This window comes from Chiloscyllium punctatum, chromosome 14 (genome assembly GCF_047496795.1).
Source record: "Chiloscyllium punctatum isolate Juve2018m chromosome 14, sChiPun1.3, whole genome shotgun sequence".
Classification (NCBI taxonomy): domain Eukaryota; kingdom Metazoa; phylum Chordata; class Chondrichthyes; order Orectolobiformes; family Hemiscylliidae; genus Chiloscyllium; species Chiloscyllium punctatum.
In genome coordinates, this window is record NC_092752.1 from 88,679,955 (window position 1) to 88,702,728 (window position 22,774).

At 44.2% G+C, this 22,774-nt stretch overlaps 1 long non-coding RNA gene across 1 annotated transcript in view; it reads left to right on the forward strand.

The window, feature by feature from the left end:
- The first annotated feature begins 13,151 nt into the window (after positions 1-13,151).
- Positions 13,152-22,774, forward strand: part of LOC140485507 (uncharacterized) — a 38,625-nt gene continuing 29,002 nt past the window's right edge. Inside the window, exon 1 of the long non-coding RNA XR_011962370.1 lies at positions 13,152-13,170. This is a non-coding gene — a long non-coding RNA (uncharacterized lncRNA). The remainder of the gene's footprint in view (positions 13,171-22,774) is intronic.

Consider the following 22,774-nt stretch of genomic DNA (forward strand, 5'->3'; position numbering starts at 1 on the left):
CAACATGATGTGCAATTAATCCTTTGGACCGTTCATGGTCAATACTGTGTGGGAATAAATCTGTGGCCTGAGTGTAGTCGATGCTGTGTGTGAATAATTCTGTGGGCTGTGAATGCTCAATACGGTGAGTGAATAATCCTGTGGTCTTCAGATGGTCAATCCTGTGTGTGAGTAATCCTGTGGACTGAGGATGGTCAATACAGTTTGGGAATAATCCCGAGGCCTGAAGATGTAGAATACTGTGTGAATAATCTTCCGGACTGATGATGGTCAGTACTGTGTGTGAATAATCCCATAGCCTGTGAATCGTCAATACTGTGTGTGAATACACCTTTTCCTAAGGATGGTCAATACTGTGTGTTAATAATAAATGGCCTGTGTGTGGTTGTTTCTGTTTGTTAATAATACTGTGGCCTGAGGATTGTCAATGCTGTATGTGATAATCCTGTGCACTGTGAATGCTTAATACTGTGTGTGAATAAACTTGTGGCCTGAGGGAAATCAATACTGTGTGTGGGTAATCCTGTGACCTGTAAATGTTCAAGACAGTGTGTTCAAAAATCCTGTGGCCATAGGCTGGTCAATACAGTGTGTCAGAAACCCTTTGACCTGAGGATGGTCAATAATATGTGTAGATACTCCTGTGGCCTGATAATGGTGTGTGAATAATCCTGTTGCTTGAGGATGTTCAGTACTGTGTGTGAATAATCCTGCAGCCTGAGAATGGTCAATACTGTGTGTGAATAATCCTGCAGCCTGAGAATGGTCAATACTGTGTGTAAATAATCGTGCAGCCTGAGAAGGGTCAATACTGTGTGTTGATAAACTTGTGGCCTGTGAATCGTCAATACCGTGTGTGAATAGACCTTTGCCTAAGGGTGGGCAATACTGTGTGTGAATAATGTGGCCTGTGGATGGTCAATGCTGTGTGTTAATAATCTGTGGTCTCTGCATAGTCATTTCTGTTTGTTAATTATACTGTGGCCTGTGCATGGTCAATACAGAGTATGAATAATCCTGTGCGCTGTGAATACTCAAAACTGTGTGAATACTCCTGTGACCTGAGGACGGTCAATACAGCGTGTGAATTATCCTCTGGCCTGTAATTCGTAAATGCTTTATGTGAATGCTCCTGTGGGCTGAGAATGGACAATACTGTGTGTGAATAATCCTATGGCCTGAGGATGGTCAATAGTGTGTACAAAAAATCCTGTGGCCACTGATGTGGTGGTTTTGGATGAGCAGCTGGTTGATCCTCTCCCTCCAATGTCCCTCCCTATCTCTGCAAACCCCTCCAGCTGCAGCAATCTGTACTGGCTTTGTAACACCGTTCAGGCCCTGACCACTCTCTGTAACTCTCACACTACCTCCAACACCTTCACCTATCCCTGTTCCTGTTGTGTCATTACACCCTGACAATGATGCCCATTTCAACTGTCCTCCTGCTCGCAGACCCTTTGCAATCCCTTTAAAACTTACTCTTAAAGCACACTCTCACTTCTGGATTTTAAGCACATTTTGTTTATCTTGTCAGCCTCATAATCTAATATGATCAATTTTGTACTGAGTGAGGGACAGGAGTGAGTTTCTTGTAGAGGTTTTGTCTGTTTCGATGGAATGTACTTTTTTTTGAGTGATTTACACTGTTCCTTCAAATGTTTTCCACTGTCCATTTACAGACACATGTTCCAGTCTGTTTAGCCTGTTTACCTTGGTCACTGCAATTGGCTATTTTTGTTTTTCATTGTAACTTGTCCTTTCGGTGATTCACTTTAAAACTTTATATTTCTTTAAACTGCACTTTATCACAATTTCCCGGAGGATTTCACCAGGTGACATTGCTCACTCACTAAGTTTCATCACACAACCATCGATCTGACATTTTGCAACTCGCTCGGGACATAACTATGTGTTATTCAAAGAAACACTGAAAAAAAAATCCGTACTCCCCTTCCACTATCGCTGTTGTCAGTGTGATTGTCCCAGATTATGCGAATATTGAGGTTTCCCAAAATTATCACAATAGCTTTGTTAAAAAATTCCAATTAATTCCTGTTTAATGCAGTGATGTGCAATGAAATGCAGTTCAGTGGCTAAAACTGTTCTGCTGTTTCAGTCCTTGGCAAGTAGTAGCCAGAATTTACATTGCGACTCTACTTCATGATCTGCGGCCAAATGCATTCTCTGTAATGCCTTTGTTATCCATTATAGTTCTCGTTCTGCATTTTGCCTGAGTTTCTGCAAGGTTGTGAGCTATTGAATACTTATGTTCACCTTTTGTTCGCCCTGTAACCATTTCTCCCTAGTGTCTAAATTTCTTTTTTCTGTGTCACAAATCCATCTATCTGATTGCAGAGACCTTGTCCATGTGAAAAAAAAGACATAATTTACTCTTTCCCACAATGTCCTGTCACATTCCTATTCGCTGATGTACAGGTTTAGTTAAACTCTGTCCCTTTCGGTTCGTTTCTGCTTGTCTTCAGCCAAATTCACATGCTGTTCCGATTCGTCACCTTCTCTCTTTGGATTTGGAATGTTCCTTCACCTGAATACTGTCCCTGCATCCTCTCACAGTCCATAAACCTACCGACATGATTGGCCAGGACACTGATCCCAACACGGTTCCAGTGGGTCCAACCTAATGGATTATTTTTTTTAAAAATCAGTTATGGGATGTGGGTGTCTCTGGCTGACCAGCCTTTCTTGCCCAGCCCTAGCTGTCATTGAGCTGAGTAACGTGCTCGGCCATTTCAGAGGGTTGTTGAGAGGCAAACACTTTGCTGTGGTTATGTCGTGCAGACCACGTGAGGATGGGCAGATGTCCATCTCTGAAGGACAAGTGTTTGGGTTTTTTGTACATCAGCAATGATCTCACACTTACATATGGATTGTTAATTATTATTTTTAAAATGATTGATTTCAAATTCCACCATTTCTGATGGTGGGATTCAAACCTTTCTCCCCTGTACATTAGCTGAGGTTTTGGATACGTGCTGTAGTAATACCACTCGGCCGTCACTTCACCTGCTCAATGGTTGCCCATCCCTGAACACTGACACCAGGGCATCATGAAGCTAAACCCGTTCTTACAACACAATTGTTTGATCTTGATAACTTGCTGCACTCTGATGATATCACTCAGTCTCTCTCCATGTGTTATCCCTCACTGTGTGGGTCTAATTGCTGCCTCTGTCAGTGCCTCTTGCTCAGGATCTCTAGACCCTGAGCCAACAGAATTCTCCACTCCAGAGAGACGTGACAGCGCAGGCCAGGGATGGAAACTGAGACTTTTCAGATCTCTGTGGGACACAGTGCCATTTTCCATGTGTAACCCTTACAGCATCAGTCTAATTTCCCATTCTGTCTATCTCTTTGTCTCCTACACATACTCAGGAAGGTCCTGACTCAATAGACTTCCCAACTGCTGGGTGTCTCGTCAATCATCACATTGAAGATGGTTGGTCAGCCAGAGAGACAAAGGGCAGGGAGATCTGGAGCCTTCAATAAATCCTGCAGGAAGGTAAGATCACTCACAGTGCAAAGAGCAGAGAGCAATGAGAGGGCTCCAAACCTCAGCTAACAAGACATGACAGATACAGTGCTGGATGGGGAGCACAATACAGACATACCCCAAGCTCAATCCCTGCCCATAGTGTAAGGTCTGTTGTACTAAGAATAACCACACTGCAACACTGAATCTATGTTATATCTTGGTGACGAATGTCTTCAATATTTTTTTTAAATCCTATAATAGTTGCTATCTTTGTAACCTCCTCCATTCCTTTTAGTCACTTCACTAATTTGAAGCGTACTGTATTCCAGCCTAACATCCCTATCGCTGTAACTTGCTTCAATGTCTACAACATGTCTTATCTCAGTAGTCTCCTCCTCTTTAACTGCATACAGAGTCATGTAGCATGGAAACAGAACCTTCACTCCAACTCATCAATGCTGACCATGATTCTTATACTAAATGTGTCGCATTTGCCTGTGTTTGGCACTTATCGTTTCAAACCTTCTCTTCTTCATGTATCTCCCCAAATGTCTTTTCCATGTTGTAATTGTACACTTTTCTCCCATTTCCTCTGGCGGCCTGTTCCGTCTGTGCACCATCCTCTGTGGATAATGTTGCTGCTCAACTCCCTCTTTAAATCCTTGCACTCTCACCTCCTGTTTATACCCTCTAGTTTTGGACTCACCTACCCTTGGCTTTTCACCTTACAGAGGCCCCGCATGGTTTTATAAACCTTTATAAGGTCAATCCATAGCCTCCCCGGCAAATATTTAGGACAATGTTACAAATGTCTCCAAATCATATCAAAGCTCTGGACAATGAAGGAAAGTGCGTCATACTGCTTTCACCGCCCTGTCCAACTGCAATGTCACTTCCAAGGAACAATGTAACTGCAGCCCTTGGTGTCTCTCTGTTCGACAACACTGTCCAGGGCCAAACCATTAACTGTGTTACTCCTCCCTAGTTTGTCTCAACAAAACCCAACACCTTACGTCAACTGCATCTTTCATTCCTTGATCCACTGGCCCCGTTGTTCAAGAGCCCCTTCGATAACCATATTCACTGCACACAACACTATTAATTTGATCATCTGCAAACTTACTAACAATGACTCCTGTATTTTCAATCAAATCGTTTATGTAGATGATACATATCAGTGGACCCAGCCCCGATCCTTATAGCACTCCGCTGGTCACAGGCCTCCAGTCTGAACAACAATCCCCTTCCACCATTCTCTGTCTCCAACTGTCAAGCCAATTTTATATCCAGTTGGCTAGCTCTCCCTGATCCCATGTGACCTAACGTTCTGAACCAGTATATCTTGCTAAACCCTGTCAAAGGTCCTGCTGACTAGAGTGTAGACAATGTATGGTCACCACTTCAACAAAAGCAATCAAGTTAGTGAGACCTGACTTTGTACGCACAAAGTTAAAGAGACCTGACTTTGTGCTGACTAGCTTTCATCAATCCTTGCCTATGCAAATGCATGTAACTCCTGCCTGGCAGAATCACTTCCACAACCCACCCGTTCACTGACATCTGGCTAATTGGTCTTTAATTCCCTAGTATTCCATCACAGCGTTTCTCAAAAAAATGGACCAAAACTATATTCTTGTCATAGTTGTACAGCATGGAAACAGACCCTACAGTTTGTAGAAAACATAATCTCAAACTAAACCCATCCCAGCTGCGTGTTGCTGGCCCATATCGCTCCAAACATTTCCTATTCACGTACTTATCAAAATGTCTGAAAAACGTTGTTATTGTACCCACATCCACCCATTCCTCAAGAACTTCATTCCACACTCAAACCGCCCTTTGTGTAACAATTTGACTCTCATGGCATTCTTTTGAAGATCTCTCTCCTCGAACCTTAAAAATGTGGACCCTTCTCTTGAGACTCCCCCATCTTGGGGAAAATGCAGCTACCGTTAACTCTATCTATATCTCTCATTATCATATAAACTTCAATAAGGTCACCTCTCAATCTCCAGGCTCCTGTGAAAAACGACTCAGCATATCCTGCCATTTTTCAGATCTCAAGCCTTCCATACCCAGCAACATCCTGGTATATCTCTTCTGAACCCCTTGCAGCAGAATAATATCCTCCCTATAACTGGGTGACCAGAACTGGACAGAGTGTTGCAGAAGAGGCCTCACCAATATCGGTACAATCTCAACATGATGTCCCAAATCCTACACTCAATGGACTGAGCAATAGTCAATCATGCCAAGCACAGCCTTGTCCATCCTGTGATGCAAACTTCAAGAATTAGGTACCCAGAGGTCACTCTGCTCTGAAACACTAACCGAGGCCCTAACATTAATTGTTTTAGCTCTACCCTTGTTTGTTTTAACAAATTTATCAGGTTGCATTTATTCAAATAGAATTCCTTCTACAGTTTTTCAGCCCATTCACTCATCAAGGTCCCTTTTGTAATCTTAGAAAACCTCCTTCACTGTCCACTATTCCACCCTCCAAACTTCCAGCCCATCTCACGTGGCTGTCAATGGTACAAATACCTTTGCTTGGGGCTCCACAATTTCTTCCCTAGCATCGCCTGTCTTACAGTTAATCAGGTTCTGGGTCTTTCCATACGTTTGTGTTATAAAGCGTCCAGCACCACCTCTTCTATAACATGCACTCTTTTCAAGTCATAGAGATGTACAGCATGGAAACAGACCCTTCGGTCCCACTCGTCCATGCTGACCAGAAGATCTAAACAAATCCATCTCATTTACCAGCATTTGGCCCATGTACCACTAAACCATTACAATTCATATTCCCACCCAGATACCTTTTAAATGTTGTCACACTATCAGTATCTGTTACATTCTCTCTCAGTTCATTTTATACACGCATCACCTTATGCATGAAAAAACTGTTCCTTCGGTCCGTTTTAAATCTTTCCCTTCTAAACTTAAACTTATGCCCTCTAGGTTTGGACTCTTGAACCCCTGGGAAACGACCTTGACTGTTTACCCAATCCATACCCCTCATGTTGATATAAACCTCTGTCAAGTCACCCCTCAGTCTCCGGTGCTCCAGGGAAAATAACCCCAGCTTATTCAGCAACAATCCTGGCAAAATCTTGTAAATCCTTTCTGAGCACTTTCCAGTTTCACAACGTCATTCCTAGAGCAGGGAGCCTGGAATTGCAGAGAACTCCAATTGTTGTCTAACGTATTACTCTTGTTCCCTGAGTTCCCCAGTCTTTGTCCACAGTAAGTTGTGGAGTGAAAAAGTTGTTTAGGGTCTTAGCAAATAACTTACAGTTCCACACATCAGTTGCCTCATTTTTCTTTAAGGGCCCTTATTTTGCCTCGGGTTACTCTTTTACTCAATATATTTATACAATCACTTTTGGATTCTCCTTATCCTTCTCTGCCGAGGCTATTTCATGTACCCTTTCTGCGTTCGTGATTTCCACCCGAAGTGTATTCCTACAGCCCCTGTATATCCTCAGGGATTCCCTTGATCCAGCTGGCTATACCTGACATGTCGCCTCCTTTTCCTTCACCCGACCCTCAATAGACAGCCAGTGTTTCCGAATGCTGTCAGCATTGAGCTGCACACAAACAGGAACATGGTGGCGCTGATCGTTCAATTTATCTCACTTTTAAAATATTCTCACTTGCCAGACTTCCCTTTCCCTGTAAATAGACTCCCCAATCACCTTTTGAAAGTTCCTGGTTAGGACTATCAAGATTGATCTGGCCCCATTTTATAACTTGAACATGTGGACCAGGTCTGTACTTTTCCTTAGCTATATTGAAACTAATAGAACTGTGGTCACTTTGGCTAAATGCTTTCCCACTCACACCTCAGTCCCTTTCCTACCTTATTTCCCAAGGGGAGGTCAGGTTTTGCCGTTTCTCTTTTCAGGCAATTTACGTATTTATTGGGAGTTTCTGGAACACAATTACCAAATTCCTCCCTTGCAAACACTGAACACTGGCAGTCCCAGTCTAGGTTTGAAAAGTTCAAAAACCCCTACCATAACAGCCCTATTATTATGATTGTTATTTGAGATCTCCCGCCATATTTAGAACATAGAACAGTACAGCACAGAACAGGCCCTTCAGCCCACGATGTTGTGCTGACCACTGATTCTCATGTATGCACCCTCAAATTTCTGTGACCATATATGAATGTCCAGTAGTCTCTTAAATGTCCCCAATGACCCTGCTTCCACAACTGCTGCTGGCAACGCATTCCATGCTCTCACAACTCTCTGTGTAAAGAACCCACCTCTGACATCCCCTCTATATTTTCCTCCAACCAGCTTCAGTCTATGACCCCTCGTGTTAGTCATTTCTGCCCTGGGAAATCGTCTCTGGTTGTCGACTTTATGTATGCCTCTCATTGTCTTGTATACCTCAATTAGGTCCCCTCTCCTCCTCCTTTTCTCCGATGAAAAAAGTCCGAGCTCAGTCAACCTCTCTTCATTAGATAAGCCCTCCAGTCCAGGCAGCATCCTGGTAAACCTCCTCTCAACCCTCTCCAAAGCATCCCCATCTTTCTTATAATAGGGCAACCAGAACTGGACGCAGTATTCCAAGTGCGGTCTAACCAAAGTTTTTTAGAGCTGCAACAAGATCTCACGACTTACATTCAACCCTCCTGTTAATGAAAGCCAAAACACCATATGCTTTCTTAACAACCCTGTCCACTTGGGTGGCCATTTTATGGGATCTATGTGCCTGCATACCAAGATCCCTCTGTTCCTCCACACTGCCAAGAATCCTATCCTTAATCCTGTACTCAGCTTTCAAATTCGACCTTCCAAAATGCATCACCTCGCATTTATCCAGGTTGAACTTCATCTGCCACCTCTCAGCCCATCTCTGCATCCTGTTAATGTCCCGCTACAGCCTACAACAGCCCTCTATACTGTGAATGACACCTCCAATCTTTGTGTCATCTTCAAACTTGCTGACCCATCCTTCAATCCCCTACCCAAGTCATTAATAAAAATTACAAACAGTAGAGGCCTAAGGACAGATCCCTGTGGAACACCACACACCACCGAATTCCACGCAGAATATTTTCCTTCTACTACCACTCGCTGTCTTCTGTTGGCCAGCCAATTCTGTATCCAGACAGCTATGATCCCCTGAATCCCATTCCTCCTGACCTTCTGAATGAGGCTACCATGGGGAACCTTATCAAATGCCTTGCTGAAGTCCATATACACCACAGTTCGACCCTCATCAACTTTTCTAGTCACATCCTCAAAGAGCTCGATAAGGTTTGTGAGACATGACCTGCCCCTCACAAAGCCGTGTTGACTGCATTTAATCAAGCCATGCTCTTCCAGATTGTCTTAAATCCTATCCCTCAGAATACTTTCTAACACCTTGCAGACGGCAGACGTGAGACTGACTGGTCTGTAATTGCCGGAGATTTCCCTATTTCCTTTCTTGAAGAGAGGAATTACATTTGCCTCTCTCCAGTCCTCAGGTACGACCCCAGTGGAGAGCGAGGATGCAAAGACCTTCGCAAGTCGGGAAACAATTGCATTTCTCGTTTCCCAAAGCAGCCGAGGACAAATCTGGTCCGGGCCTGGCGACTTGTCAATCTTAATGTTTGACAAAATTTTCTGCACATCAGCTTCCTTTATACCTATCCATTCCAGCATGCACACCTGTTCTTCAAAGGTTTCATTCACTACAAAGTTGGTTTCTTTCGTAAAGACAGAAGCAAAAAACTCATGTAGGGCTTCCCCTAACTCCTCGGACTCCACACACAAGTTCCCTATGCTATCGCTGATCAGCCCTACTCTTTCTTTGACCATTCTTTTATTCCTCACATAAGTGTAAAATCCCTTTGTGTTCTCTCTAATCCGTTCTGCCAAGCCTTTCTCGTGCTCCCTCCTGGCTCTCCTCAGACCATTTTTGAGCTCCTCAGTTTCTTATATTTGTTCCTCAGTCTCCCACTGATTATTAGGCATCAGCAGTACGGTCGTGTCAGAGTGATGACCCATTCTTATTTCTCAGTTCGACTAACATAGCCTCACTGGGCGATCCCACACGAATATCCTCTCTAAGTACTGCTTTGATGATTCATGCAATCAAAACCCACCACCACACATCCTCTCTTGCCTCCCCTTCGATGCTTCCTGCAGTCCCTCTACCTTGAAACAATGAGTTGCCAGTCCTGCCCTTCCCTCAGCTGTGTTTCTGTGATAATTATAATCTCCCAGTCTGATGTTCCAGTCCATGCCCTGAGTTCATCTTCCTTAGCTGTCAGGCCCCTTGAAATGAAATACATGTAGTTTAATCATCAGTTTTCCCCCATTTCCTGCTATGTTCTTGCCTGCCTTGTCTTTTGAAATCGCTCTCTTTAACTCGTGTACCAGCCTTAATCTTCTTACTGGCCTTACGACTGTTTAAGGTCCAACACCCTGCGAGACGAGGTTATATCCTCTCAAGCAGCTCTAGCAACTCACCCCACAAGGATATGGGTCCCTCTCTCGCTCCCAGTTAAGGTGCCTTTCCGACCCTGTCTCCCTGTGCTGAAACCTTCAGGGATCTATGGACTTGTCCACCATGGTCCCTGTATTCCTCAGTACTCCGCAAGGACCTACCGTTCATTATGTTTGTTCTTCGCTTATCGGAGCTCCCACAGAGTATTACCTCACTTCAATCAGAACTAAACTCTGCTGAGATTATCATTCGATCGACAATGGACTGCAGACAGAGACCATCCTCCTCACCGTGGACAACGCCCTCACCTTTCATGTCATCTGCAAACCTACTCTTGATAACTTCTGCTTTCACTTCAAAGTTAGTATTTGACAGAATAACCAGCAATGGTTCCTACACAGATCCCTGTGGTACACCCGGTGGTGAAAGTATGCTATCCACCAATTTTGCATCCAATTTGCCAACTTGCCTTGCAACGCAGTCCTTTTGGACCAGCCTTCCATGTTGGATCTTGTTTAAGGACTTAGTCAAGTCCATGTAAACCACATCATCTGCACTGCCTTCATCAATATACTTTAGCACCATTTCAAAAAAACTGAACTGAATTCCTCAGACATTATCTTCCTCTGCCAAATCCGTGATGACTAAACCGAGATGATCCTTACCTTTGCAAGTGTTGATTCATCCTCACAATTGTTTCCAATAATTTCCCTTCCCCTGCTGTCAGATTATCTGCTCTGTAATTACCTGGCCTACCCCTGCTACCCTTCTTGAACAAAGGAACCACATTAGCTACCATCCAGTCATTCAGCACTTCACCTTTAGCCAGCAAGGTATTAAATATATCCACCCGGGCCCCAGCAATCTCTGGGTAATTAGCATGGGGTCAAAGAATGCTGGTCTAGGCAGTGACACCCACATCCCATGAAAGAATAAACAAAAATACATATGTCCCTCCTTACCTCTGACACACCTCACAGCTGCAGCAATCCTTACTGGCTTTGTAACACCGTTCAGAACCTGACCACTCTCTGTAACACTCTCACCACCTCCAGCACCTTCACCTCTCCCTGTTCCTATCGTGTCATTAAACCCTGACAATGATTCCCCTTCCCACTGCCCTCCCCCTGCTAGCAGACCCTTTACAATCCCTTCAAATCTTACTCCTAAAGCACTCTCTCATTTCAGGATTTTAAGTACTTTGTCGTGATCTTCTCAGCCTGTTAATCTAATATGATCCATTTTGTCCTGAGTGAGGGACTGGTGGGGATTTCTTGCTGAGGTTTGGTCTGTTTCAGTGGAATGACTTTTTGAGTGTTTTAAACTGTTCCTTCAAATGTTTTCCACTTTTCATTTACAGACACATGTTTCAGTCTGTTCAGCCTGTTTACCTTGGTCAGTTCTCCTCTCAAACTCATGTAATTGTCTATTTTTGTTTCTAGTTGTAGTTTGTACATTCTGTGATTCAGTTTAAAACTTTATATTTCCTTAAACTGCACTTTATCACAATTTCCCAGAGGATCTCTCCAAGTGACATTACTCATTCACGAAGTGTCATCACACAACTGTCACTCTGCAATAGCTATTTCCCTAGCCAGTTGCACAATGTGTTAATCAAAGAAACACTGAAAAAAAATTCTCTGTACTCTCCTTCCAATATCACTCTTGTCAGCGTGATTGTTCCAGATTATGCGAATATTGACGTTTCACTAAATTTTCACAGTGCCTTTATTAAAAATTCCATTGAACTCCTGCTTATTGCAGTGATGGGCAATGAAATACTGTTCGGTGGTCTAAAACTGTTCTGCTGCTTGTGTCCCTGGTAAGTAATAGCCAGAATTTACATTCAGATTACTCTACTTCATGATCTGAGACCAAATGCTTTCTCTGTAATGCCATTCTTATCCATTATTGTTAGCGTTACCCATTTTGCCTGAGTTTCTGCAAGGTTGTGAACCATTAAATATTTATGTTCCACCTTTTGTTCACCCTGTAACCATATCTCTCTGGTGTCTAAATCTCTTTTATCTCTGTGTCACAAATCCATCTACCTTGATGAAGAAACTTTGTCCATTAAAATAAAACATAATTTACTCTTTCCCACAATTTCCTGTCATAAATCGATTTGCTGATGTACAGTTTTAGTTAAACTTTGTCCCATCCTGTTCCTTTCTGATTGCTTTCAGCCACATCCCCATGCTGCTCTGATGCTTCACCTTTTCTTTTTGGATTTGGAGAGCTCCTTTCACCTGGACCCTGTCCCTGCATCCTCTCTGTCAGTTTAAAGCCCTGTCCATAAACCTAACGACGTGATTGGCCAGGACACTATTCCCAGCACGGTTCCAGTGGAACAATCTGAATGGATTTTTAAAAAAACAGGTATGGGATGTGGGTGTCTGTGTCTGATTAGCCTTTATTGCCCATCCCTTGCTGCCCTTGAGCTAAGCAGCTGGCTCCGCCCATTTCACAGGGTAATTGAGAGGCAAACACTTTGCTCTGGGGATGTCGTGCAGACCACATGAGAGTGAACTGTTGTCTTTCTCTGAAGGTCAAGTGTTTGGATTTTTATCAATACTTATTTATGAATTGTTAATTCCAATTTTTAAAAAATATATTCATTTAAAATTCCACCATTTCAAATGGTGGTATTCAAACCTGCCTCCCCTGAACATTAGCTGAGATTTGGGATACATGGTCTAGCAATAATACCACTCGGCCATCACTTCGCCTGCTCACTGGTTGCTCATCCCTGACCAGTTATGCCAGTGCATAATGAACCAACCCTGTTCTTCCAACACAATTGTACGATCCTACCATCTTCCTGCACTCTAGTGCTATCGCTCAGTCTCTCTCCATGTGGTATCCTTCACTGTGACGGTCTAATTGCTGCCTGTGTCAGCGCCTCACAGTTTTGCATCTACTGCAGATCTTGAGCCAACAGAATTCTCCACTCTCGAGTAACGCAGCAGAAATAGCCATAGATGGAGACTGGGATTTTCCAGATCTCTGTGGAACCCAGTGCCATTCTCCACATGTAACCCTGACTGCATCAGTCTAATTTCCCATTCTGTCTATCTCTCTATCTTCTGTAGGTACTCAGGAAGTTCCTGACTCAATAGAGTTCCCAACTGCTGAGTGTATCGTCCATCGCCACATTGAAGATAGTCGGTCAGCCAGAGACACAAAGGGCTGGGAGATCTGGAGTCTTCAATAAATCCTGCAGTGAGGTAAGATCACTCACAGTGCAAAGGGCAGAGGGCAATGAGAGGGCTCCAAACATGAGCTAACAATACATGACATGGATATAGTGCCGGAGGGGGAGCACAGTACAGACATACCCAGGCTCAGTTACTAGACGACTGTAAGTTTTGTTGTACTAAGTCGGCACCGAGGGTGTCACAGTTATCAATCCAGGCCTGTGCTGTCTGAGCGAGCATCAGTACAACAGAGGTGAAAGCAGGCTTCCCATGAGTGGGTTGTAATGCTGATTGGGAACTTTCTGAACTGTGCTGTCCCTCCAACACTGTACCTATGTCAGGTCTTGTGGACCAAATATCTGACATCTCCCACATATCTGTTGCTCAAATTCCTGCTGACTGCTGAGGACCTGTAGTACAGTCATATCAAACTGACCACACATTCTCATTTCTCAATTGCACTATTATAGCTTCACTGTGCGATCGCCAGGAATATCCTCTCTAAATTCTGCAGTGATGTTTTCACTGATCAAAACATCCGCTCCTCTTCCTCCTCCTCCTCCTCCTCAAATGCCTCTCCTTCTCTTCTTCCTGCAGCATCTGTACCCCAGAACATTAAGTTGCTTGACCTATCCTTCCCTCAGCTGTATCTCTGTAATTCCTGTGATATCCCAGTCCTATGTTCTTATCCATGCCGTGCATTCATCTGCATTTCCTGTCAGGCATTTTATATCAAAGTAAATGCAGCTTAATACATCAGTTTTCCCTCATCGCCTGCTGTGCTCTAGCCTGCCTTTTCAATTGAAATGACTCTCTTGAATTCTGATCCAGCCTCAACCTTCAGACTGTAGCCTGAGACCGTCTCTCTCACTGTGGACAACACCCTCACCTTTCATGTCATCAGCAAACCTACTAATGATACCTTCTGCTTTCACATCCAACTCATTAATGTACATAATAAACAGCAACGGTTGCTGCACAGATCCCTGTGGTACACCCGCTGGGCAAAGGCTTTCAATCACAAAACCAATCCTCCACCAATTTTGGATCCAATTTGCTAACTTGCTTTGGATCCCATGGTCTCTTCCTATTTGGAAGAGCCCTCTATGTGGGACCTTGTCAAAGACCTTAATGAACTCCATGGAACGCACATCATCTGCACTGCACTCATCAATATTTTTAATTGTAATTTCAAAGAAAAATGAGCTGAATTCATCAGACAGGATCTTCTCCTACCAAATCCATACTGAGTATCCCTAATCGATCCCTACCTTTCCAATTATTGATTCAAATTGACCCTCACAATTGTTTCCAATAATTTCCCTCGCACTGATGTTGGGTTATACACTCTAAATACCTGGCCTATCCCTGCTGCCCTTCTTGAATTTCACCTGTGGCCAGCGAAGTATTAAATTTCTCTGCCAGGGCCCCAGCAATCTGCTCCCTCACCTTCCACAGCAGCCTGAGGCACATTTCATTGGGCACTGGGGATTTCTCTACCTTTTATGCCTGTGAAAACATTTAATACCTCCTCCTTATTGACCTTAACATGTGCTGGGACCACACCATTCCACTTAAATCCCCGGCTACAATGTCTTTCTCCTGTGTGAATATAGATGGGAAGTATTCATTGAAGACCTCACCTACTTCCTCTGGCTCCATGTACAGATTGTCCCTTTGGATTCTAACAGGCACCCCTCTTTTCCCAGTAATCCACTTCCTCTAGCAAGCTGATAAAATACCTTGTGGATTTTCCTCAATCATATCTGCTAAATATATTTCTTGTCTATTGTTTGCCTTTCATTTTCGACAATCGCCTTTCACTCGATGAAATTTTGAAGAGCTTCACCTGTTTTTATTGCATTGTACTTCCTTTATGAAACTCACAATATCGCTGAATCAGTGTTTGCTGGACATGTGGCCTTTATTATTCACTCAACAGGAATACGCTGGCCCTGAATTCTCACTGTATCACTTTAAAATACTCCCACTTTCCGAATATAGACCCAACTGCAGGTTGGTCCTCACAGTCTCTGTCTAATGATACCGATAGGAGATAATGATACTATTGATACCGATAGGTGACTCCGTTGTGAGGGGGACAAGCAGGAGCCTGTGTGGCTGCAGAAGCGACCCCAAGATGGTCTGCCCCCTCCCGGTACCAGGGTCAAGAATATCTCTGAGCCGTTACAGAACATTTTGAAGGGGGAGCATGAACAGCCAGAGGTCATTGTGCAATTGGTACACATGCCATAGTTAAACAAAGGGATGTGGTCTTGTGAAATGTGCACAGGTAGTTTGAATGGATTAGATTTGCTACATTATAGAAACAGGCCCTTTGGCCCAACAAGTCCACACCGACCCACCAAAGAGTAACTCACCCAGACGCATTCCCCTCCCCTATATTTACCCTTGACTAACGCACCTGACACTATCGGCGATTTTGCATGGCCAATTCGCCTAACCTGTACATCTTTGGGTTGTGGAAGGAAACCGGAGCACCCGGAAGAACCCCACTCAGTTTGGTAAGAAGTTAAAAAGCAAGACCTCAGGAGACCTTTCCCGATTACCCCCGTACTGTGTGCCAGTGAGGATAGAAATAGAAAGATAGGCCAGACAGATATGTGATTGAGGAGTTCTTAAGGTGGGCAGGCTTGTCAGTTCTTGGATTATTGGGACCTCTTCTGGGGTAGAGGTGACAGTTTAGACTTGAAGCAGAGGGGCACCAGCATCCCTGTGGGGTGATTTGTTCACGATACCCGGGAGGGTGTTAACGAGTTTGGCAGGGGGTCGGGACTCTGAATAAGAGAGGGACCAGCAACCTGTCAGGGGAAAATACATCAGCCATCGAGAGCAAGTTTCCTATTCAGGATACCCAGGGACACAGTCAAGGCAAGGAAAAGACTTCTAGTTTAAAGGGCATTAATTTCAATGCACGAGGCCTGACTGGTATGTGAGGGGGTGAAGGGAGAGACTTGTCTTGATAAGGGAAGACATAACCATAGTGTTCAGAGAGGATGTTCTTAAGTGGTCATCAAATGAGGTCACATGGTTAGAAGTTAGAAAGAAGAGGGGGTGGTCACTTTGTTGGGACTGTATAGTAGACTGTTGTAGACCCAACAGATACCAGAGGAGCGGCTGTGTAGAGAGATTGCAGATAACTATAGGAATAATAGAGGAGTGCAGGCTGAAGATTTTAATATTCCCTGTATTGACTGGACCAGCCAGAGGATAAAAGACCTGGAAGGAGAGCAATTTTTCAAATGTGTCCAAGAAAGGTTCCTAAATCAAAATGCAAAGGGCCCTACTCTACTCAGGCAGGTGCAACACGAGGCCTTCCCTGAAAAATCGAGGTCAGGCAAGTGACTGAAGTGTCATTCGGAGATCACTTTGAGTCCAGTGCCCACAGTTGTCTTCGTTTTAATATAGTTATGGAAAAAGATAGGAGAGGTCCACAATTGAAGAGGAAAACTGGAACAGGGCCAGGCTTCGGGCCATTAGGCAGGACCTGGCCAGCATCAATGCCGTGTATTTAAAATTGCATAACAGCCGGTTGTAATCCAACTTGCTTTGGAAGCGCTGGTGATCATTGTAACAGATGAAAGGCTTAAACTAAATTTGTTTGCTATTATATTCCATTTTACTCCCATCCTGTTCCTTTAAATTCTATGCATTAGGATTGTGCTCCTCAACCACCTGATGAACAAGCAGTGCTCCGAAAGCTAGTGCTTTCAAATAAACCAGTTGGACTGGAACCGAGTGTCGGGTGATTTTTTTAACTTAGTACACCTCCATCCAACACCGGCACCTCCACATTATGATTCCAATCGATTTGGTGAATCTGTTTGAAGGAAAAATAAAAACTGGCAAATGGGAGGCTTTTCAAAGTGTGATATCAAGAATCCAGGGCGAGTATGCCCCATTGGGGTAAAGGGAAAAGCTGGCAGGGTTCGGGATCCTTAGCTGATGAGGGATAATAAAGCTCTTGTCTTGAAATGAGGACTGCATGCAATGTGTTTAAGCTATCCATATCTACATAAACCCTTCTATTCTTTAAGACACGATCAATCTGTGGAGACCCTACAATCCTCTCAGTCCCTGTAATTCTCCCAATCTGCAGAAGTCATTCCAATGCCTGTGACTCTTGCAGTCCAGCTCCTACAAGACCCACTATCGATGTGATATCTTTTCATTGCCAGCACCCACCCTGTCAATGTAAGCTCCTCCAGTGTCTCCATCCATCTACTCATTTCCACAATCTTCTCCAGCTCTTCCATTTGTAAACATCACCCTCCCCTACAACCCTTCCCACTCTGACCAAACTGGAGGAGGTTACTAATGCTCCCTAATCTGTGAAACTGTCTCCAACCAAAATAGCTGTTTTTATCACTGGAAAATCTGTATGATTCCACACCCTCCATGTCAAAATAACCTGCAGAACCTAAGCCTTCCTGTGTCTATAAACATCTTCAGTCACGACTACCCTCCATACGTCTATTTGTTTTTCCAATCTGTACAACCCACTTTATCTCTGTACTCAGCTCCATTCACCTGAAACATTCCTGTCTGTGTAAAATACCCCATCCTACCAACATCCTTATCCCTGTAAACTGCTCCATTCCTCCCAACCTCCCCATCTCCATGAACTCCTGTAAGCCCGACAGCTCTCCACATTTCTGTAACCTCCTGTGGCTCTATGCACCTCCCTCCCTGTGAAACCACCACCAGTCCCCACAATCCTCTGTCTCTGTTACCTCATACGACCTTAGCAACGCCTCCTCTTTGTGGTTCTTCATTCAGACCCCATCCTCTCCAGCTTCCCGAAACTTTTTCCTGCCATCATAAAACCCTCGCTATTTAGAACATAGAATAGGACAGCCCAGTACAAGCCCTTCAGCCCTCGATATTGTGATGACCTTTTATCCTACTCTTAAGACCAAACTAACCTACATACCCTACATTTTATTATAATCGCTTTGCTTATGCAAGAGTTGCTTAGATGTCCGTAATGTGTCTGAATCTACTACCATGGCTGGCAGTCCATTCGACACACCCACCACACTCTGTGAAATAACTTACCTCTGACATCTAAGCTAAATCTTCTGCCAATTACCTTAAAAATATGTCCCCTTTTAATAGCCATTTTGCCATGGGAAGTTGTCTCTGGTTATCCACGCAATCGATGCATCTCATTACCTTGCACACCTCTATCATGTTACCATTCTTCCTTCTTCACCCTGATCAGAAAAGAATGAGCTTCTACAACCTAACTTCAATGGACATGCACTCCAGTCCAGGCAGCATCTTGCTAAGTATCCTCTGCATTGTCTTTAAAGCTTCGACAACCTTCCTATAATGAGGTGAACAGAACTATTCACAGTATTCCAAGTGTGGTGAAACTGGGGCTCCATAGAACTGCAGCAAAACCTGGATCTCTTAAACTCAATCGCCTGCTAATGAAAGCCAACACAGCATACGCCTTCTTAAAACCCTCTCAACTTGAGTAGTAACTTCAGGGACACAGGAACCCTCTTTTTGAGCACACTGCTAAGTATCCTGCCTTTAACCATGTAAAGTTTTTTTTTCTAAGAATCCTCCAATCTGAAACCATCCCTATCTTTGTAACTTTCTCCAGTCCCTACAACACTCTTATACAGTGAAACCTCCACAAGTCCCTATATTCATAATGTCTGAAAAATCCTCCAGTCTCGATATCCCTCCCTAACTCTGTAAATGCCACCGGCCTCCATTGTCCATTCTGGGGAACATTGCAGAGGAAGGAAGAGTTGTAGAGCCCGGGCCGTGTTACAGAGGTAGGAAGGGCTGCAGAACCTGGAGGATGGTACTAATGTAGGAAGAGACGTTGGTCCTGGAGGAGTGTAGAGGGAGCCGGTTTCATAGAGCCTGCAAGATGGAACCAAGAATGGGTTGTGGAAACTGAAGGATATTATAATTTGAACCACAGGTCATTTCTGATTGAACCATTCAGCCCCTCTTTGAGTCAAAGAGATGTATAGCATGGAAACAGACCCTTCGGTCCAACCCATCCAAGCCAACCAGATATCCCAACCCAATCTAGTTCCACCTACCAGCATCTGGTCCATATTCTTGCAAACCCTTCCTATTCCTAAATCTATCCGGATGTCTTTGTATCAACTTCCACCACTTCCTCTGGCAGCTCATTCCATACACGTACCACCCTCTGCATGAAAAAAAAATGCCCTTAAGTCTCTTTTATATCTTTCCCCTCTAACCATAAACCTATGCCCTCCAGTTCTGGACTCCCACACCCAAGGGACTTTGTCTCTCTACCCTCTCCATGCCCCTCATGATTTTATAAACCTGTGTAAGGTCACCCCTCAGCCTTCAACGCTCTGGGAAAAACAGCCCCAGCCTGTTCAGCTTCTCTCTCTACAACTCAAACCCTCCAATCCTGGTAACATCCTTGTAAAACGTTTCTGAGCCGTTTCAAGTTTCACGACATCCTTCCGATAGGAAGGTGACTAGAATTGCCCACAATATTCCAAAAGTGACCTAACCAATGTCCTGTACAGCCACAACATGATCTGCCAACTCCTGTGCTCAATACTCTGACCAATAAAAGAAAGCATACCAAATGCCTTCTTCACTATCCTACCTACCTCCGACTCTGCGTTCAAGGAGCTATAAACCTGCACTCCAATTTCTCTACGTTCAGCAACACTCCATCAGACCTTACGACTAAGAGTGTAAGTCCAGCAAAGGTTTGCTTTTGCAAAATGCAGCACCTCGCATCTATCTGAATTAATCTCCATCTGCCACTTCTCAATCCATTTGCCCATCTGATCAAGATCCCATTGTAATCGGATGTAACCTCTTTCACTGAGCACTACACCTCTAATTTTGTTGTCAACTGAAAACTTACAAACAATACCTCTTATGCTCACATCCAAATCATTTATGTAGACAATGCTAAGTATTGGACCCAGCACTGATCCTTCTGTCACTCCACTGGTCACCGGCCTCCAGTTTGAAAACCAACCCTCCCCCACCAGCCTCGGTCGTCTACCTTTGAGCCAGTTCTGTACCAATTGGCTAGTTCTCCCTGTATTCCGTGAGATGTAACCTTGCTAACCAGTCTCCCATGGGGAACCTTGTTGAACGCCTAACTGAAGTCCATATAGATCACATCCACTCTTCTGCTCTCATCAATCCTCTATGTTACTTCTTCAACAATCTCAATCAAGTTTGAGAGACGTTATTTCCCACTTACAAAGCAATGTTGACTATCCCTAATCAGTCCTTGCCTTTCCAAATATATGTACATCCTATCTCTTACGATTCCCTCCAACAACTTGCACATCGATGTCAGGCTCAACAATCTATAGTTTCCTGGATTTTCTTTACTGCCTTCCTTAAATAGTAGCAACACGATAGCCAACCTCCAGTCTCCTGGTTCTGATGTCCTGTTTCTAGAGATCTTTACCGGAATGGGTGAGCACAGCTTCAAATTGCCAGGCTGTTGAGATGTGAATTCCGTTGTGAATCTATTTGCCCGTTCTGTCTGTGTGCCTGATACTGACCTGGTGTTGCTCTGGTAGAAAGCACTCTCCGTAACATCCAGATCTATGTTACTGACCAGAGGTCACCTCATCAAAGCCTTCATTTGGAATTTTCTTTATTTTAACATTTTTAAATGGCAGTTTTGTGAGATGCAGGAATTGAGGAGTTGTCATTTTTGAAAGAATGCAACTTTTGTCATTGACCCTGACCCATGCAATGGGGATTCATGGATTCTGTTGTTCTCTGGAGACTATCACTCAGAGGACTGTATCACCAGGGAATCTGAGTGCAGATGGTCTTTGCTTGGTAGAATGTGAATTTACCAGTTTATGTCGACTAGGACATAATGTTTCTGGAAATGTACAACGGTGTATATACTTCACCGACTGGTTCAGGGGTGAGTTCACTGGGCTCTGAGCACCAGGAACTCGGAAACCTCATGCTGTTTGCATGTGGAGCTTGGCAACAGACTGGGTGAGAGCAGCTCCCTGAGTAAATGACAGGTATGGAGCTTGGGATCCTCCTGCTGTGTTTGACATTGTGCCATATCGTTCTCCCCCTCTCATGAGTCAGCGTGACATGTTCTCCAGTCCTGACAATGTCCACTCCCTATAAACCCTTCTTGCTGTTGAACATCTCCCTTCTCTCCCACTATCTCCAGCCCTTCCAACTTGGCCTTCGTCTCATATCTCCTGCAGTCCCAAACAACCTTGCTCTTTGTTATCGCATTGCTTTTCTTTGAGCTGTGTGGGAACAAACCTGAAGTAGGTTTGGGCCATTGGGAGAAAAAGACAACTCCCTCTTCTCCATCTTTGTCAAACAGAGTCTCGTTGTCTGCCTCTCTCCCATAAGGAGAAGGAAGCATCCTTTCAGCATCCACCTGTCCATTCCCCTGAGGATCTGTACATTTTAATGAGGAAGACTGTCCTCCTGATGACCCTCAGTGGCACAGCACCGAAGTGATCTGTTTATGTTCTATAATTTTTGCGACAACTCCCTTTTCCTCTGTCCCTCCATCATTCTGAAACCTCCCCCAGTCTGGTCAGTGCTCCAAACACTAATTACTGAGAATTCTCCAACCCTGTATCTCCGTAAACCCCCCACATTCCTACAATCCTCCTTGTCTGTGAAAACCCCTCCAGCTTCTACAATCCAACCAAATTATTGCATCTCCTCCAGCCCTCACCATCTCTGTATGCTCCAGTCACTACATTTCTGCATGCATCTGTAAACCCCTCAAGCCCCTCCAAATCTACCTATCTTTCTAAAGTCCAACAGTTACAAAAACCATCCCTGTACATGGAACTTCCACCAGAGACCACTGGCCACCATATTTCTGTAATCACCTGCGCGTCTCTCTATCTCTGTTCCCAGCTTCAGTCCTTATAACTCTACTTCCATGTACAACATCAGCAAGTCCCTGCAATCCTCCCGAACTGTGGAATCTCCAAAAGACCTTACAATTCTATCTCAGTCTCTAACTGCCTGCAGTGATTTGAAACTTTGGCAATTAAAGCCAGAGAATCATAGAGATGTACAGCATTGAAACAGGCCCTTCTGTCCAACTCGTCCTTGACAATCCAGTCGCACCAATCAGCACCTGGCCCATCTCCCTCTAAACCCTTCCTATTCATGTACCCATCCAGATGCCTTTTAAGTGTTGCAATTGTACTAGCCTCCACCACTTCTTCTGGCAGCTCATTCCACCTAGTGTGTGAAAAAGTTGCTCCTTGGGTCGATTTTATATCTTTCCCCTCTCACCCGAAACCTATGTCCGCTAGTTCTGGACACCCGACCCCAGGGAAAATACTTTGCATTTTTATCCTATCCATGCCCCTCATGATTTTATAAACCTCTATAAGGTCACCCCTCAACCTCTGATGCTCCAGGGAAAACAGCCCCACGCCGTTAAGCCTCTCCCTGTAGCTCAAATCCTCCATCCATGGCAAAATCCTTTTAAATCTTTTCTGAATCCATTCAAGTTTCATAATATACTTCCGATAGGAAGGAGACCAGAATTGTACACGGTATTCCAAAAGTAGCCCAACAATGTCCTGTACAGCCGCAACATGACCTCCCAACGCCTGTTCTC